The sequence below is a fragment of the Juglans microcarpa x Juglans regia genome, chromosome 4S (genome assembly GCF_004785595.1).
Source record: "Juglans microcarpa x Juglans regia isolate MS1-56 chromosome 4S, Jm3101_v1.0, whole genome shotgun sequence".
NCBI lineage: Eukaryota > Viridiplantae > Streptophyta > Magnoliopsida > Fagales > Juglandaceae > Juglans > Juglans microcarpa x Juglans regia.
This window is the reverse complement of record NC_054601.1, coordinates 17,313,817-17,335,240: the sequence shown is the minus strand read 5'-3', so window position 1 is coordinate 17,335,240 and position 21,424 is coordinate 17,313,817. Positions and strand designations below refer to the sequence as shown.

Sequence of the window (21,424 nt, the reverse complement as noted above, 5' to 3'; positions counted from 1 at the left end):
GGTGATTGCTAAGGAGCTAAGGGGATGACTAATGGCAGAGAGAGTATCTGAAAGTTGTTTGACTTTGGTGAAGTAATCGGTGATTGTGAGGGATGATTTTTTAAGAGTTGATAGTTGGAAATGAACGTTGAGGATTCAGGCAGAGGAAGTGGAAGAGAATGTTTTCTCTAATGCGTGCCAGACATCTCAAGAAGTTGTAAGACCAACAACTTGGATGAGAAGGGATTCGGCGAGGGAAGAGAGGAGGACACTTAGAATGATTTGATCTTGTTATGACCAGTGAATGTATTTGGGATTAGGGACGTCTGGAGTTGTTGGAAGAGGAAGGAATTGTGATAGATGGGCAGGGAATAGAGCCACCTAGGTTACCAAATAGATTTTGACCACGGAGGTATGGGATTAATTGAGCTCGCCAAAGAAGATAGTTATCTTTGGTGAGTTTGATTGTGATGAAATGATGAAATTGCTGGCAGATGATACGTTGGAGGCCATGGATGGAAGATGTATGTCTTTGTGGCTCTTGATACCATAAAAGGTAAAATAAAGATAGATGGAAGAAATGTTTTCCTCTCTTGATTAAGGAGGATCATATGTTGTTTTATTTATAGATGTTTCTAGATAAACTAAATCTATTACAAGCATTTGAAAATATTTAAATTTACAGAGAGTTTGTTATTTCCTAGATTTGCTTCCGTGAACGTGATCTTCATCTTCATGTTTGTTTTGATCTTGATCTTGATCTGTTTGTTGAGCTTTATCCGTTTGTTGAGATTCATTGTGCCATTAAATGAAAGTCTCTTTTCTGTCTGTCGTATCACTTTTCTTCAAGACGAGCACCAAAGAGCAAACACGAACATTTCACTTTCTGGACAATGACACAAGATTTTAACAACCTGAAGCAAACATTAAGAGAGAAATGGATCCTATCAATTGTTTGCATGTCTGGTTCGTCACCCAGCATCTGGGAACCTTCGTTTGCCACATTATTGGATCAATTGGTTTAGTGAGTTTGCAAGGGGTTATTGGCCTTCCATGCTTTTGCAATCACAACTTGGCTCATTTTACGTTTCTGACTTTTAAAATACAATGAACTTGGGAAATAATTAAAAGATGATATGAAACAACTCATATGCTTGTGTAAAGGATTCAATTTTTTATTTGGATTCAAAGGGAGAATTGGAGATGCGTAATGCTTGTAATTTTATGTACAACCCAATTGGTATGGCCAAACACCTGTTTTTGTATTCTATATTTTTTTCCTTTCCAATAAAACTTATTGCCCTATTGTGGAGTTGATGTCTAGATTAATATTTTATTTACATTTGGTCACGTACTCACATTGGCCTTTACTCCAAGAAATAACTTTTTTTATTTTTTTTATTTTTCCTTTTTTGATACATTTGAGGGAGGGGGTGTTTCGAACTCCAGACGTCCTTTTTGAAGGCCGGGGTTATGTCAATCAAGCCATAGGCCTTTGGCTACTTGTAACCTTCTTAATTCTCAACCTTAATGCAAATATTTTAGGTGTCTTTCAACTCTTTTTGAGTTGCTCTTGTTTGAGTGATATGCGGTGTTGTAATCTACAAATTTATGGGAACAGTGACAATGCAAGAAGTTATACTTGAGCTCTATATTCCAATTCCTCTCTTATTTTAACAGGTTTTGTAGTTGCTACAAAATTTAATCAACAATTCTAGAATAAAAACATAAAAAAGAGGATAAAAATCATTCAGGGATGTGAACTTTTTTCATTATCTGATTTTACTTCTCTGCATTATGATCGAGAGGGCTTGGTCACATTGATCTCGTGAGCGTATAAATAAAAATACGATTAAAATATTCACATTCTTCCAAACCTCATACTCTCATTACATGATTATTTTCTCTTATTGGTCTCTTCACAATTCAAGGTTACATAAATTATGCCAATCAAAAATTCAAAAACATGAACAGATGAAAGCCGATCTCATCAATAATGAACCCTTCTTCACAACCACAGCACAAACATAACATTCTAAAACACGAGTCATGACCATGCCCAAAAGAGTACATGCCCCTTAATTCTCCACCGTCGCCTCCTCATCATACTCCTCCTCTATAGCTGCCTCTTGATATTGTTGATACTCTGAAACCAAATCATTCATGTTACTTTCAGCCTCTGTAAACTCCATCTCATCCATCCCCTCCCCAGTGTACCAATGCAAGAATGCCTTTCACCTAAACATTTCTTGAATCGAGGTGGAATTTCCCATGAACATAGAAGACATGGTTAACCCAGTTGGTGGAATGCCACAAACACATGATTTAACATTATTAAGTATCCAGTCAACAAAGTACAAGGAGTTGTTGTTTTGTACATTCATCATCTGCTCATCAACTTCCTTGGTGCTCATTTTGCCACAGAACATAGCTGAGGCTATTAGGTACCTGTCACGGCGTGGATCAGCGGCACACATCATGTTTTTGGCATCCCACATTTGTTGAGTGAGTTCAGGGATAGTGAGTGTACGGTGATGTTGGGAGCCATGGGAAGTTAAGGGTGCAAAACCAACCATGAAGAAGTGGAGGCGTGGGAAGGGGATCAAGTTGACAGCTAGTTTGTGAAGATTAGAATTGAGTTGACCAGGGAAACAGAGGCAACATGTTACTCCACTCACGATTGTTGAGATCAGATGGTTGAGATCACCAACTGGGACACAAACATGTACACAACAGATAGTTAACATCGTGGTATTGCTTAGGGTAATTAACAAATACGTATATAGAAATAACAGTAAGTTTGTACTTACAGCTTGGATTTGTGAGCTTGAGGGTTCGAAAACAAATATCATAGAGAGCTTCATTGTCAAGGACCATACACTCATCAGCATTTTCAACAAGTTGGTGCACAAAGAGGGTTGCACTGTAGGGCTCAACCACAGTATCAGAGACCTTGGGTGACTAGGTTTTTTGTCGTTTTGTTAGGGTTGGTATTTTATTGGCCACGATGGCGGCTTCTGGGTCGTTGCCTGTCACAGCAAGGACGAATGCTGACATTGTTTCATCTCATCCATTACCTATGCCAGAGGTAGTGGTTCCCATGCGAGAGGCAAAACTAATTGAGGGGGAGTTGTGTTTCATTTTCAACAAAGAAGAGATCACTCGAATGATGGCTCCATTTCGGTTCTCGATAGTGTTATCTTTCTAGCGATGTCGCCCTTCTCTAGATATCATTCAGGGATACATTAAAAATCGTTGGGGAGTAACCTCTATGCCAGTTGTCGGTGCCATGAGGAAGGCCCGCAATGTTTTGATTCGGCTGACTAATGAAGCAGATTTTGTCACGGCTATGTCCAGGGAAGTGATGGATATTGCAAACGTCCCATATAAAATCTTCCATTGGACTCCTTCATTCAATGAATATGAGGAATCGACGTTAGCTCCGGTGTGGATATTTTTACTAGGATTACTATCGCATTTTTTCCATGAGTCTACGTTGAAGATTTTTGCAGGGCCTTATGGGAGATATCTGAAAAGAGATAATGCAACAACCTACATTTCTAGGCCAGAGGGTGCAAGAATGTGTGTGGAGATGGACATTTCTAAAGATCATAGGAGCTACTTTTGGATTGGTCCTCCTAGTAAAACGGGAAGCCATTTTCAATAAGTGGTCTTTGAAAATTACCGGCATATTGCTCGACGTGCCGCCTACAAGGTCATTCGAATAATACATGTAGAAGAGAAAAGTTACATGCAGGAAATCAGAAAAAGAGTATGCTCAAGCTAATGTGGAAATGAAGATCTGAGAGACATAAACAGGTGTGGAAATCAGTGCATAAAACAAACCAAGTGCAAGATTAGCAAATAGAGGAAAAGGAAATTGAACAACCAATCTTGTACATGAGGCAGGATGGAGTGATGGTATCGTCCTTAACAGCGGATGATCAAAATTTGATATAGTAGGATGGCGAAACACGGTTATATATTGAAAGAGGAGAGAAAGAACTGAGTGACATGAATATGAATGTGGAAGGGGCTCCGAGGTTGGTAAACATATCCGATTCCCTGAGGAAAACACAAGGGGTTGATAATATCCAAGAAGAAGCATCGATATTGTTGGAAGAAATTGTAAATGCTAAATTAGAAAGAATATCTGATATGGTGGTAGATGGTGATCCTGGTACGAGAGTGTCATGGGCATCAACAACCAAATAGGGGAGCATGCGTACTTACCAGAGTTGGGTTCAACTCCTATATGAGAAATGCAATTACAGCATGGCAGTGTCCAGGGTGTGGGGGAGTACATAGCCGAAGAGTCATCAGAGTTGTGCCGAGTAAAGGAGGGAATGACAAAGAGGTTGGATGTTGAGAACATTAATATGCAGGCTGTGGTAACTGAAGTGGAATTAGTCGTTAATACCAACATGGAAGCGGATGTGCATAGTGTATATCAAGAAGGATATGACACCAAAGGAGTAGAAAGTATAGAGAAAGTAGCAGTAGAGTTAGATCAGGAAACTGAGATGCCGATTGTTAAGTTGAAGAAGAAGAAAAGAGTTATAATTGTTCCTCCGAGTATGATTGCTCGGTCTTCCAAACAAGTTTGATACATTAGACAACATTTTAGTGTGGAATGTTTGGGGGCTGGGTACTTTTTTACAATTACAGAAGAACATTTTTGAGACGCAACCTGATGTGTTGGCCATTTTGGAATCGTTCGCTGTGGAATGTCGAATTCAGAAATGGGCAAGGAAATTGAAGTTTGCTAGTTTCATGACCAAATATCATCAAGAAGGCAAAATATGGGTGTTTTGGCAGAAGGGTGTATCTATGCAAATGTTGTCAAGTACGGAGATTCTCGACTGCGAAAGTTAGATCGGTGTGGCCGAATATGGGCAAAGTTAGATCGGGTACTTGTTAATTAGGAATTCATACGGAGATTCCCAACTGTGAAAGTAATCAAGATGGCCAGAAGCACCTCGGATCATTGTCCATTGCACCTAAAAATTTCACCTGCTAGACAGTTTTATGGTCCAAGGCCTTTTTTCTTCCAACGTATGTGGACTGCTCAGTTTCAAGATGTGGTTGCCAAGAGTTGGGAGGAACCTACAGAATTTGATGGGCTCTTGAATCTGGCTGCTAAGTTGAAGCACCTGAAGCATACTTTAAAAGAGTGGAATCGCACGTCCTTTGGGAATATTTTCGCTAACATTTCAGGTTGGGAAGATCGGATCATTCAGTTGGAAGGGAATGTGCTTGAGTGGGGTGAAGCAGAGGATGATAAACTGTTACAAGAAGCTCAGAAGGGGTTGCATGATTGGCTTCATAGAGAAGATATTTTCATAGCTCAAAAGGCTAAAGTGAAATGGATAAAAGAAGGAGATGCAAATACCAAATTCTTTCATGGTATATCGAGAGAGCATAGACGAAAGGCGTGGGTTGAGCATATGGAGTTGCAGGATGGCCAGGTGCTTCAAACCTCAATTGTCGTGCATGATGGTGCAGTGGAATTTTTCCAGAAGCTCTTGCAATCTAAGGGGCATAATAGTGCACAAGATGACATATGTAAGTTGGTTCAACCGATTTTATTGGAGGAGGATAATTTTGATCTGGTCATGACACCTTCTATGGACGAAACATTAGCATCTATGAAGTCAATTCCGGAGGATAGTTGTCCGGGGCTGACGAATTTGGGGCTAGTTTTTTTATTTCCTGCTGGGACATTGTTGGGACAGATGCGCTCAAAGCAGCCACATAATTTATTTCAGGCATTCCATTTGGTCCATATTATACTTCCACTTTCTTGGTCCTTATCCCTAAAACAAACCGGCCAAATAGGTTTGCTAATTTTCGCCCAATTAGTTTATGTTCGGTTATTTATAAGTGCTTCTCAAAAACTTTAGTTGGAAGAATTCAGCCTTTATTATCTACTATTATTTCATAAGAGCAAGGTGCATTTGTTAAGGGACGTAGCATTTTTTAGAATGCTTTGTTGGCTCAGGAATTATTACGTAGCCTAAACAGAAAGACTAGGGGAGGAAATATTATGTTGAAGCTAGATATGATGAAGTCATATGATAGGTTAGTGTGAAATTTTCTATAGGAGGCCTTACTTGCTTATGGTTTTTCAAATAAGTTTATTGCCCTTCTTAAAAATTGTGTTCAGAATTGTAGTTTCTCCGTGATGCTTAATGGAATATATCGAGGGTATTTTCAATCTTCTAGAGGGGATAGGCAGGGGGATCCCCTCTTACATTACTTGTTCATTCTAGCAGAGGAAGTGTTCACAAGGATGGTTAAGTAGACACTGGATCTTTGGAAAATCAAACATCTTTCAATTCCTAGAGTGAGTACGCAGGTATCCCATTTACTTTATGTTGATGATGTTGTTTTCTTTCTAAATGGGGATAAAAAATCGGTGAAATGGCTCATGGAAGTTATTGATCGTTAGTCAAAGTGGTCGGGACAAAAGGTGAACACGGATAAGTCGGCCATTTATTTTTCTAAGCGTATTTCATATGCAAGTAAAAAAAAAGCTACAAAGGATTACTAGATATGGTCTTGGAAAATTTCTTTGTAAATATTTGGGCATTCCTATAGCCTCTTCTGTGATTGGAGTGTGCTGTTTTGAGGATTTGTTAAATAAAGTACGGGCGAAGCTAGATGGCTAGAAAGAAATTCTTCTATCGGCTGGGGGACGCATTGTCATGCTTTGACATGTACTCTCTAGCTTACCTATACATCTTAAGTCAGTGATGGATGTTCCGAAGATGGTCATTAGGAAGCTTAACTCCATTTTCACTAGTTTTTTATGGGGAGGCACGAAAGAGCACCGTAAAAAGCATTGGGTGTCTTGCAAAAGGTTGCTAAACCGGTTCAAGAGGGAGGGTTAGGCATTCGTGAGTTATGGGAGGTTCAGAAGGTCGTCTGATTGAAGCTAGCTTGGAGTGTTTTATATGGTAATTCTATATGGGTAGAATTTATGAGAGGAAAATACTGTAAAAAACATCATCATTTTCAATGAATGGTTCAATGGAATGCCTCACCTGTGTGGAAGTAAATTTCATCATGTTTTTCGGTTATCATAGAGCAATCAAGTTGGCAGATTAATGAAGCACAAATCCCTTTCTAGTGGGAAAATTGGTCTGGCCTTGGCATCCTAGGCAAATAGACAAGTACTATACATCAACCTAAATTGGTGTTGTGGGAGGTGCTTAATGGAACAGAGTGGAAAGAAGATGTTCTCACGGCAATGATAGGAAGAGATAAGGCTCGGCACATTAGCTTGAAGGTGAAGCTGGGCAGGATAGAGATGGATGACAGGGTGTATTGGAAGCCGTCGAAAGGAACTAATGTCACTGTGAAATCCGGGTGGGAGTTGTGCTGATCCAAGTATGAGGGAGTCAAGTGAGCAAAGTTTGTTTGGGATCCTGTCATTCCTCTTAGAGTTTCTTTTGTATGCTGGAAAGGTTTACAAGGGGCGTTGAGTGTGGACACAAATGTTCAGCGCATGGGCATCTCCTTATGCTCTTCATGTGTATGCTGCGAGCAGCCTAAGATTGAAACAATGGACCATGTACTGGGAGAAGGGGAGTTTGCGCTGAAGCTATGGAGGAAGGCATCAGATATGCTTGAGGTCGAGTACGAGCAGCAGCAAAATTGGAGGTATCAGTTGTGGACTTGGGTTTCTAAAGGTAAGCAGTCATCCCAACTGGAACATCTAAGGGGCATCATGCCGGTTTTCATCATATGGTCTATGTGGATTCGCCGATGTAGGTTGCGCATGCAGGATAAAGATACATCGATTCTAGCTTATTGGGAGCAAATTCTTTTTTAGTTCAAGAACATATCTATTAAAATGAAGAGGAAGAAAAGACTCATTTGTGCCCATGTTGATATTTTACAGAGGTGTCAGATTAAAGTAGTTGAAGTACATAGTCGTATTCATAGGCCTTTAATGTAAATTCTTTCTTAGCATTGTTAGGTACTTTTGATAAGCAATAAGTTTTTTGTTTATATGGTATTTCTTCGCCATAAGTGAGGATTTCTTATTAATAAAATTGGGGAGAGGTCACTATTGAACATGTGGACCTAACTCTTTTTTTTTTTTTTTTTTTATAAAAAAAAAAGAGAGACCTTGGGCGTCAGGAACACTGAGAAAGTCAACATCATCCTATCAGGAAATTCTTCCTCGATCTTTGATATCAAAAGTGTTCCCATCTCCGACCCTGTCCCTCCTCCCAGTGAATGACAAATCTGGAATCCTGTCAGGCACAAATACAATCCAGGAAGATTGGCATTGCTATATACTCACCCTACCTCACTTACCACATCCAAAATTTGGTACAAAAACTTTGAAGCTTAGACAGATTCCAATGACACTCTGTTAAAGTAAATGTACATTTTTTGCATCTGCATGTAGCATTTATGTATTAACAGAACCTGCTTACATGTAACAATGGAGTCTTAGGCCTCGTTTGTTTTCAGGAAACATCCATCTCATCTCATCTCATCTCACTTCATCATTACAACTTTTTCAAATCCCTATACAAAATAAAATAAACAATTCAACTTTTTCAAATCCCAAAACAAAAATAATATTAAAAAATATATTCTAACAATATTTTATTCAACTTTTTAACTTTAATCTCAACTCATCTCATCTCATCTCTAAAAATAAATGAGCCCTTAATGATTGCATTAATTTTTAAAATTCATGAGTGTTTGGAATGTTTGAATTTATCAGGCTTGGAAAGGAAGAAATGGCAGCTGGAATACCTTGTAAGCAAAAGTAATGATTCCCACAAAAATATGAAGTCCTCAATAAAATATGTGAACAGAAACCTTAAGACCTTTTCGAGATGAGCATGACCTTTTAGACCTTTCCGAAGTAATGATTCCCAATGCCAGAGAAAAAGAATAAAAAAGATTAATAAAAAGAAGCCTCTCTTTCCAAGCCATCCTGCAGCCTCGAATGACGTTCTTTTACAACAACAATAAGAGTCGGGCTACGCCCGACTCGGACCGTCCGAGTAGCCCGTTTAATCTTACTCTTTTTTTATTTTTTTTTATTTTTTAATATATTTAAATATTTTAAAAAAATATCTTAATATATTTAAAATTAATTCTTTAATTAGTAAGTAGAAAGAAAAAAAGAAAAAAAGAAAAAAAAATTAGCAAGCAATCAAATTGGACGGTAAGATTGAGAGGATAAAATAATTTTTTTCCAACAATAAAATCAAGTAAAAAGAAAGAAATTCTTACATACCTTAGCCAACTGTACAACAACATGCCTCAGCAACCCATCCCGAAAAGGTGTCTTTAACCCCCAGTCTTTGGAACCTACTGAGTAGATTTTGCAATTAGCTAGGATGCCATCTTAACACCAGAAAAAGATGTAATTGGCATAGAATTTCATAGAACACAATAATAGAATAGGATACAATTTATCATATCGTTCTAACTATGGATGAAAATTTTATATATTAGGTTATAAATATTTAACTTTTTTTTTTATAAGATGACGGTATCTAATTTTATTAATAAACTCTCACTTATGACAAAGGAATACCGTGAAAATAGCCAGACACTTGAGGGTCAACAAATATGCAACAAGACCAAACCCATGTGTAAGAAAAAAAAACAAATAACTGAAAAACAAAATAAAACTATACAAATAAATCCAGAGCCACTAAACCATAATCAGAGGACTTTAGACAAAAAAATAAAATTCCTCACAACCTTATTAACTACTTCGAAGATAAGGAAATATTCGACTTACTATGTTAGCATCTATAATTTTCATCCCTTGGAAGGCCGATACCAAGAAACGCGAAGTATATAAAAGCATGAGGCAGGGCAAGAGCATTTTCAACCCAATCTTGAATCACTAGTGAAATTATCGAAGTATCCCTGTAATGCAGCGGGAATATCTACCAATTCACTCAACAAATTGGTTAGTCGTCAAATATGCAATTAATTTGATAAACAATCAAATACATAAAATAAACGAAGTACGTAACACCAAGATTGATATCGAAGGGAAACCCTTTAAAAAATTATTTAAAGGTAAAACCTTACAGGCAGCCAAACTCAGAAAAATCAATTTTATTATGTGATAATCAATTACAAGTAAAGTACAATTACAAAACTTTTGTCAATTGATACTCTTACTTGACCAGACAAATGACCCATTTGTCTTTTACCAGCCAGAACCTCTGACGATCTTCAAACATTGGCTTTACTCCTGAAACTTCAGTGGCTGAACTCGATCACCTCAACTCCGACAACGAGTATGCACACACTCAGAAAGAGAGATAAAACACTAGAAAATTCTCAAGAAAATTTTCTCACACTCAAGTACTACTCTATGAGAGAAACAGTATGAAAATTCTCCAATAAAGTTTCTCACCAAAATATGCACTGGAAATTGCTCTAGAAAATATACAGATCTAAATCTCTAATGATTCTAACCAATAGGATCCCTTAAATAAACAATCTGAAAATCAATTTCAAATGCAGTATGATTCTGCTGATGTAACAAATCTGATAGGAGTTTGATCTGCAGTAAGACTCTGCTAACGGTCACGAAGTCGTCTCCTAATGGAATGCTGACATTTCGCGATAACTCTTCACTGCAGTAACAGATTTCAGATCAACCTATTCTTTGGATAGGTGCAGATTCATTGGTAATCGATTTTTCCACTTATGACTTATCTAAAAAACCTCTAATACCTCTTAAATAAACTTAATATTGTTATAGATAAAATCATTAAATAATTTACATTCATCCAAAATTACCAACTTAATGATAGGATAGATTTTATCATTTTAGTCACCTAATCTTATACAAACTTATCAACTTAGTCATCTAATCATAGCCAAACTTTTACATCTACAATCTTCCCATTTGACAGATTTGTAATGTAACGTCCGTCCTTGTGGTAAGACTTTTTATAAAATATTTTTATAAAAGACGATGGGAATTACAATTCGATTTAAAACTTTTTACTTGCATACCCAGGGTGCAAGACTCTATATTTATGACATAAAAATGTGCTTTTAGAATAAAAGAGGTTTACAGTGAAAAACATTAATCTTACAATAAAAGAGTCCCTTGTACGATTAAAACTCGTACCTAGACTTTCATACTCTTCCCCATGGGCCATGTCCGTCCTTTTCACTCAGTTCCTGTGAGGGAGAGGGACATGCATAAAAACTAAAATGAGTCGATGACTCGTAAGCATTACTTCATACAGTTAAAATATAACAACATAGATTTTCATTCATGCATTCATCATTCATACATACTATACGTACGTGTGTGTGCGTGCATATGAAAACTTCACTGGACGGGATTTTCTTTTGAAAGATGGACTTTCTTTTCTTAAAACGTGTCCCCTGTCAGTGTCTTCATTTCTGCAAAAATGTGGTGCATTCTTACATACGTGCGTTCATTCGAAAACATCACTGGACGAAGTTTTTCTTTCAAAAGTGACTTTCTTTTCGTAAAACATTTCCCCCGTCAGTGCCTTCATTTCTAAAAGGTTCATGCGTTCGTGCGTTTCGTGCGTTTCATGCGTACATACATATATACATTCTTTCTTATCACTTTCATAGGCCAGTATACACTGTTATGCCCCGTGTGTTGGGGTTGGCGGTCTTCTTTTGGACCCGAACTCCACCCATGGCCACGGGTTGGGAATCCCTTTCATAGGGAGCAGCACTGGATGCACTTTCAGTACTACTTACCCAGCATTGCAATCTACCCATTCATTAGTACCCTTTCATTCATTCATGTGACCGTTACGTGTCTTCATACATTTCAAGCTTTCATCTATTTTCTTTGCTTTTCATTCATTCATGCCAGCTTTAAAGAGCTGGAGCTTTCATTCAGTTCTTTCTTTTTATTTAAGATTCAGTTCATGAGAAAACATTCATTTTCATGAGAAAACATTTCTTTTCATGAGAAAACATCGTTAACAGTCCGTTCGTAGAAAACATCATTTTAAAACATACATGAACTTAAACTTCGGCTTTCGTGGCATCCATAAGAGTCACTTTAAACGTCGTCTTTCACGACATCCATGAGCATCACCTCATGGCGCTCGTGAAAGCGTCGATTCGTAGGATCCGTAAAAGCGTCTGTCTTCATGCCTTTCATGCAGTTCGTAGATTTTCTTAGAAAATACATACAATAGATACATCGTATAGTCATCCATTCACATGCGTACAATTAATACTTTCATTGCGTAAAAAGGGGCTGCCAAGGAGGGCCGTACATACGTATACCTTTGACCACTTAGCATTTTCTTTCGTAAAACGTCTTTCGTGTCTTTTCGTAAGGTATCGTGAGGAAAATCGTTTCCTTTTTGGTTCTTTATATTTTTTTAAGAAGACTCTAGAAGAGTATGAACGTAACACTTACCTGCACTGCATGCTACTTGCATATCATGCAGTCCATTCATGTGCGTGTTAGATGGCAACCTACATGCATACACATAACCTTAACGTCATTCTCTATCTAATGCATAATCAACTTAAACTAGAAATAGAACTACACATCACTTGGAACACTCTCCTTCTATCACATGCTCTTACGAGCCCTTAACTATCTTAAACCCTTCGGGGACCATTACGGTCACCACATCTTCCAACTTAAGGTCTTGCCTCGAGTGCTCATCCACTAAAGTGAACCCATGATTCACCTTAGGATTAAGACACTAAGACCTTAGTTTTACTCTTCTTACTAACCACATTCGACGCATGATTCCGACCGATGGAATCATGCATCCCAATCCTAACAATACACTCGTCACTACCTTCATGCACCTTGGCCCACACTAAATCTTCATTCCCATCCATACAAGCCACATGGCTCTAAGCTAACTCTGAGGATTAAGCACTGTATAACTGTACTCAGGACAGATTACCCATTACATATAGTGAATCCGTCCGGTACATGTCTCAAACCAGATTACACATGTACCTTATCCCCTTATCACCTAAGATCAACATATGACATGTTGATCACCTGCTCGTAGGGACAAGGGTCATACTTCAATACCAACCTTCTCTTAACTTGGCTAGCATGACTCTTCATGCTATCCGTCTCTTTTGACAGTTCATCCCAACACTTAATATGATAAGACTCCATTCATCACTACGCCTTATGTCACATCATATAGCTTGAGACTACACTCCAACTACACCATGACCTTGTCACATCACCTGACATCCCGCTACGTCATTCTTACATCAACCCTTAACTCATCACGAGTACGGTTCCTCACGTACTCCTATTACATCGTGACATCTCGTCACGATCCTGCTACATCATTTCTACACTAACTCCTCACCCATCATAAGCATGATTGTCAGTAACCATGTCACTTCGTGACGTTGCCCAGTCATGCCTCCGCTGCATTCCCTTATACTTGTTCTGCTACTTCACGCATACTCCTAGTCATAATCATGGTGGCACTTGTCACCTCAGACTACAGGCTGCACCATAACTACTTCGGGACATTGTTCCCCAATTCCCGACACTATTCACCATGTTCCACTTCCATCAATCACACAACCATCCTTATCTCTGCGACACTCCACACGAAGTGTCGCTACCTCGTGGAGTACACTCCACGTATACTCATTTTTCACACGCTACGACCCATCACCATCATGGCATATGCACCACATGGTGCATTGCTACACTACATGGAGTACCTTCTCGTGTACTCCCATTGGCCATATGGTGCATCTCTCCACCACATAGAGTACACTTCTCATGTACTCTCTTCATACACACTACGACCCATCACCATTATGGCATACCCGCCATATGGTGCGTCACTCCACCACATGGAGTACACTTCACGTGTACTCCATTCACACACCACGGCATACAGAGTGCACTCTACGTATACTCTTCCCATTCCACAATTTGCCAGAAAAATATATTCTACATATACTCTCATTATCCCACACTACGTCACATCACCATTATAGCATACCCGCCATATGGTGCGTCACTCCACCACATGGAATACACTGGGCGTATACTCCCTTCACATACGCCACATCACCACTATGGCGTACTCGCCATATGGTGCATCACTCCACCACATAGAGTACACTCCACGTGTATTCTCTTCACACACGTTACGCCACATCACCATTATGACATACCCGCCATATGGTGCATCACTCCACCACATAGAGTACACTCCACATGTACTTTCTTCATACACGCCATGCCACACAGAGTACACTCCACGTGTACTCTTCCCATTCCACAATACCCCCGGAGGGTATATTCTACATATACTCTCCTTATTCCACACTACGCCACATCACTACTACGTCGTACCCGCCATATGGTGCATTGCTCCACTATATGGAATACACTCTGCATATACTCCTTTTTCACACGCTACAACCTATCATCATTATGGCATACCCGCCATACGGTGCATCACTCCACCATATGGAGTACACTTCTCATGTACTCCCTTCATACACACTACGACCTATCACCATTATGGCATACTCGCTATATGGTGCATCTCTCCACCACATAGAGTACACTTCTCGTGTACTCTCTTCATATACGCCACGCCACATCACCATGATGGCATACCCGCCATATGGTGCGTCACTCTACCACATAGAGTACACTTCACATGTACTCCATTCACACACCACGCCATACAGAGTACACTCTACGTGTATTATTCTCATTCCACAATACGCCAGGAGAGTATATTCTACATATACTCTCATTATCCCACACTACGCCACACACAGAGTACACTCAGCATGTACTGTTCCCACTCCACATGCCACGTCACCAATACAGCACATACTCCACAACCATACTACACTGCACAGTCCACAACACTGCACAGCACAATTCCCAACTATGCTCCACACTTCACAATGCACTACACCGATATGCCCAACACTTCACTACATAGAATGCCCAACGCTTCACTACACAGAACGCCCAACACTTCACTACACAACACATCACAATACAGCGAACTCCACAATTACCAACAGCACAATCCACAATCTAATCAACTAATCAACATCTAACATTCATAATCGAGAGATAGAGGGTTATACCATCGACGGGATAACCCGTGCATTGCTCCCTGATCGTCACAACCGATGATGTAGGAAGGGTCATACGTGGCGGCTAACCCACGTATGGTGACTGTTTGGGCGTTTGGATAGCTAAGTGTGGTCTTGGAAGTGCTCGTGGTGGCCTTGTGATGGTAGCAAGGAGCGTAACACGGCGGATCTAGCCATGTACAGTGGCGGTCATCCACGCGCAGTGGTTGTCCATCACGTGCAGTGGTTACCCACTACATAAAGTGGTGGTTTGGACATAGGGTTCAGCTAAAGGAGTTGTTGGTGGAGCCGTGGAGGCTCGGAGGTGGTGGCACAGTGACTCACTGCGGCGGATCTGGCCGCACGGTGGAGGAGAAGTCGTGGGAGAGTGAAAGAGAATGTGCATGCATGGGTGGCAGATCGGGAATGTGGGTGGGTGGGATGGATCGATAGTGGCTTGAGGAGGCTGAAGATGGTGGTTACATGTTGTGGGTGGCAGCGCACGGCGGTGGAGGGTGTGAAACTCGTGCATGAGAGAGGGAGAAACCGTGAGATGAAGGAGGGGGCTACTGGCCATGGGTCATGTGGAAGAGGAAGGAGGAGGGAAGGGGAAGTTCATGCCGGTGCTTGGTGCCCGTGGGTGGCCGGGTACAGCGGCGCAAGGAGAGAGGGAGGGCGGCACGGTGGAGGCCAGATTCGGTGGAGGATGATGGCCGGTGGGAGGGGAAGCTGTTGTGGAGGTGGTGGCGCCTGAGGAAGGCACACTGCGGCATAGTAAGCACTAAGCCCGTTCGGGCATTGCACGGCTAGCGGAGAGAGAGAGGGAGCGTGAGAGGGGGAGATCGGTGGTGGTAAGCTCACCGGAGTGAGGTGGTGTCAATGGTGGTGGAGGTGAGGCTCACCGGCGCATGGCGGCGTCGGGCTGTGCAGTAGAAGAATCGAGCAGAAGAGAGGAGTCGCATGCTGCGTAAGCTGAAGGAGAGAGGGAGGAGAGAGAGAGAGCTGGGGGAAAAGTGAGGGAGAAGGAAGAGGGGTTTGGGTATTTAATCCAGTCTCTTCGTCTGGGGGATCCTCAAAACGATCTAATGATGAGATATTAAAACACTGATTTGAAAATACGTAAACATTAACTTAATTAAAAGCACTTAGAAGAATTAAGGTAGAATATTATTTAACTAACTTTAGTTTATAAAATAATATTCTTCATCATTAATAAATGATGAAGTCTTATTTAATATATTTAAAAGGATTAAAACCATTTAATTAATTAAAGCTTTCAACATAATTTAAATCTCATAATATTTTAAATAACTAGAATCATTTTAATAATAATGTTAACATGATTTCCGACAGTTATAATATTTTTGGAGCTCTTCAAGAATATTATAATTGTCGTATTTAAAATCAAACTTAGTTCAATAACACTGGAAATATTCCTTCTAAATATTTCCATTACATTTAAAACATTGGGCATGCCTTAAAAGTCACATAATATCTTTTAAAACACGTCATCGGGGTTCGGCACGCATGACGAGACTCGCAGTCGCTAGATAGAAAGGGCAGACAATTCACATAATCTCTGCCCTCGGAATTTGCTTACGTCATAAAGGGGGAACTTACGTCAGAAAGAAGAAGCGTGTGTAAGAAAGAATGAGCAGGGTATTACATGTGACAAAGTCAACTTAAGGAATGTTTTACATCTACAATCTCCCCCTTTGGCGGATTGGTAACAAAACCAACTTAATGAATGTAAAGTGTACCTGAGACAAACACAACTAGCAGACCAAGATCTCGTGAAGAAAATCTTAATACAATAATGAGAAAAAATGACATAAAACATTCTTTGAAATTCGTCTCAACAAAATCAAAGGTTAGACGTAATCTAAACCTACTAAAATAGTGTTCTAGTCATCATTAATAACCATATTCAGTACTTAGTACTTCCCATAATATTTTACTGCTCCCTCAAGTATATAGTTCTCCCCCTCAATATTATGCTGCTCTCCCTCAATCTCTCCCCTTTTTTCTTTTAGCAATACACTTATTTCACTTACTTATTCAACTCTCCCTCAGCTCGTTCAACTCCCCCTCAACAACACATTTAAATCTCCTCCTTTTTGTCACTAATCTGACAAGACTCATAAGATAATGAATACCACTTATGTGAGCCGAGATGAAGACACTAAAAAAGACATGATGAACAACTCTCATATGTCTCAACTTTTCATAGATTAAATGCACCTGATGTATGAGCATGAATGCAAATAAAATCACGACAAAATGAATGAAGTAGCTTGGTTGAGACATAAAAACAAATACTTGGTGGGCATTAGTTTAAATTAGAGAAGTGGAATGCAGGAATCCACCAAAATTGAGCCTTTTATACATGATTAATGTAATCCAAAGAGATCAAAAGTTCAAGCAGACACTCAACCAAACAACTCGTAACACAAATCATCAACGCAGTCCCATATATATATATATATTTATATAGAACCTAGAACTTGAGAGATAGAATGTATGATTTGAATAAATTCAAAATCTTACCGTGATGATGACTCTTTTAGGCAAGAAACTCAGAACTGAGTATTTCTCTCAAGTAGATCGTATGAGATGAGGATGCGAAGAGGAGTGTTAGGGCACACTTATGCGAGGTGCCGTGTGTTTAGATGGGTATCATTAGGGCACTGGGAGCATTTGTAGTGACCGAAATCACTTTAAGTCACTTAAGTGACTAAGGGTCGTGCGAGACATGCACTAGGGGGTCTCTCTGGGACTCAACATGGATATACATCAGTGTCCTACTGAGACTTAGTCAAACTAATATCACCCAGATTTATATCACTACCCAATATCCACCCAACCTTCAATAATATTTTATATTTTTATTACTTTACTCATTTTTTATAAAAGAAAAACAATAATAAAAAATACTAAACATAAAAATAATCCATTTTTTTCTTGTTAATTATGTATAAACTATGAGGCAAATAACGTGCCTAAATACATCTTAGTTTAAACATACTATCACTCACAAAAAAAAAAAAATTCAATAGAGCACACCCTCTTATTTGTAACAATCACCATGGATGTTCACACCTCATAAGATCATCAATGTCAAAATTCATGTGAGTGTGTGAGTGAGCAAACTTATATAGAAAAATAACTCTTTATTTCTTTTTATCTTCAATATATTTTAGATAATATCATTCAAGAATATTTTCTTCTTATAGATGCTCTCAAGAGTTTGTCACTTAGTTCAAAAGTCAAACTTTATACTAGAGCCTAAATACATGAGTATCTCCTCCAAATACTACTTTGCACAACCCATTTCATGTCCATTTTTGTTGCTCATCTTTTTCCACAATGATTTGAATCACGATTCTTTCTATAAGGACTTTAAAAGATAGATCTGTGTATAGTGTTTGTCTTTTTCCGCAATGATAGAACACCAACTCTTTCTAAAGGAATCAACTATTTGTGTTTGGTAATGGAATATCTCTTTATTATTATATTAGGTTCAACTAGTATTAGTCAATTCAAGGCATGACTCTCTCTATGGTGAGTATCTCGATAATAAATATAGAATTTAATTATAATGAACATACATATAAGTTCCTCACAGTACTTGTAAATAAACTTTGTCAATATGATCCATAGGGTTAGTATGCACAAAGTAAATTGCACAGAGTAAAGAGATGCATAAGTTCAAAAATTTATTTTGTAAGAACACGTGCTCAAAACTTTGACATATCAAGCATGCACTTCACAAAAAATTAGAAACAAATTAGAAAATTTTTTATATTATTTTTCTTATTTAAAAACTGAAACCAGAAATATAAATTAAAAATAGAAAAATAAAATGCATGTCCTAAACTAATAAAATGAAATGCAAGGAATGCAAGAATATGCAAGTAGTCCTATCAATTAATGTCACATACATGTTTATCCAAAGACTTTAGGAAAACCCTTATACGAACTTTCCAATAAGTATAGTTTTCCTCATCAAAGTGTAACGGTACATATAATGACGACGACATGATCTACAGAGACAATGATCACACTCGAATGAGCGAACCACGCTCTAATGCCAATTGAAATTACCCTAGTACTCCTGTAACGCAGCAGAATTATCTACCAATTCACTCAACAAATTGATTAGTCGTCAAACATGCAATTAATTTGATAAACAATCAAATAAATAAATTAACGAAGTGTGTAATACCATGATTAGTATCGAAAGGAAACCCTTTAAAGAACTCTTTAAAGGTAAAACCATACGGGGTAACCAAACCCAAAAAAATCAATTTTATTATTTGAAAATCAATTACAAGTAAAGTACAATTACAAAACCTTTGTCAATTGACACTCTTACTTGACTAGACAAATGACTCATTTGTCTCCTACCATAGTAGCAGCTAGATCCTCTGAGAGAATTCTCAAGAGAATTTTCTTACACTCAAGTACCACTCTCAAGTACCACTTTCTGAGAGAAATATTATGAAAATTCTGCAAGAAATTTTCTCACCAAAATATACACTAAAAAGTGATCTAGAAAATATGTAAATCTAAATCTCTACTAATCCTAACCAATAAGATCCCTTAAATAAACAATCTGAAAATTAATTCCAATTGTGGTAGGATTCTGCTGATGGAACAAATTTTATGGAAGTTTGATCTGTAATAGGACTCTGCTAACGGTCACGAAGTCGTCTCCTAGCGGAATGCTGACATTTCGCAATAACTCTTCACTGCAGTAACAGATTTCAGATCAACATCTTTTCTGGATAAGTACAGATTTATTGAGACTCGATTTTTCTACTTATAACTTATTTAAACAATCTCTAATACCTTTTAGATAAATTTAATATTATTATAGATAAAGTCATTAAATAATTTATATTCATCTAAAATTATTAACTTAATGATAGGATTAAACTCTATCATTTTAATCATTTAATCTTATACAAACTTATCAACTTAATCGTCTAATTATAACTAAATTTTTACATCTATAACCAGTAACGTCAACCACTCTATATATAGGGTGTTTCTCTTCTAGCCAACCATGCAAACTTCTTATCATTTCCAGCACAAGAAATTTACGTTGTTGAGGAAATGGAGAACAGGAAATAGACCATCAAGCACCATAACGGATTGTGGCTTTTTTTTTGAGGGAGAGAAAAAATATTGACGTTTATTTTTAATACCTTATCCCTCAGCAGCTGTGTCTTTCTTCTGCAGTCCAATCGGCTGTTATGTCTACAACTTTTTGCAGTGAAGTCTCATCATTGCTCATAATGAATATACCTACCTGACATTTGGTAGGAAATCACAATGAACGTACGGATGTTCCTAGAAATAATAAGTTTGGATTTTTTATAAGCAAAATAAAATTGTAAACTGACATTGCTCAAATATATTAAAATTGTGTTTAGATATTGAAGTGAGTTGAATTGAATTGAGTTGAGATAATAAAATATTATTAAAATATTATTTTTTAATAATATTATTATTTTAAAATTTAAAAAAATTAAATTATTTATTAAAATTTAAAAAAATTATAATAATAAATTAAAAAAAGTTGATCAACCAAACGAATCCTAAGTTTGTAATACAATGTAAACATGTCAGAGACAGGGGAAGCTAACATTTAACTGTATTTGGGCTGAAATTGCGAGGATGGGCAAAGTGGGATTTTTATAAAGATTATTAAATCCCAAAAGTAAAGCTTAAACTAAAGGAAAAAATTGTGAAATTAATCATTTAATTTATATTTTAAACTCACCTTCATGGGTGTATTCGAACTCTTCTTTATAAGTAGATCTAGTATATGAAATTTTTAATTGACATTGGGATAGCGTGTGTAGTTAGGGTACAAATTCAAAATCACTTCTCTACAATCATGGTAAGTTAATAATTTTAGGCCTCGTTTGATTATGCAGTTCAAATTAGATAAAATGAGATATTTTAAATAGATATGAGATTTTTTAGTTAAAATGAGATGAGATCGTTTGTAAAAAAATATATTTAGATAGTGAGATGAGTTGTGATTAAGGCTGTACAATAATCGTCCAAACTAACCGGAAACCGATCAGACCGACCACCGGAGCACGGAACCGGCAGAAACCGATGGAGAACCGATCGACATGCGTCAGCAAATAGAGAAAATCGATATCGACCGGTTCGGCTCCCATTTGAACCTGGTTCAAATCGCTGAACTGGCTGATTAAATATGAGTGTCAGAAGGAGGTTTTCGAATTGTTTGGATAAATATGTACAGTGTAGAAATAAGATAAGATGAGTTAAAAACATGGTTTTAACCGTTTGG

The 21,424-nt window shown here is 38.1% G+C and overlaps 1 pseudogene; it reads right to left on the bottom strand.

Moving 5' to 3' along the window:
* Positions 1-1,820: 1,820 nt before the first annotated feature.
* LOC121262078 lies at positions 1,821-21,290 on the bottom strand (annotated as a pseudogene).
* Positions 21,291-21,424: the final 134 nt, after the last annotated feature.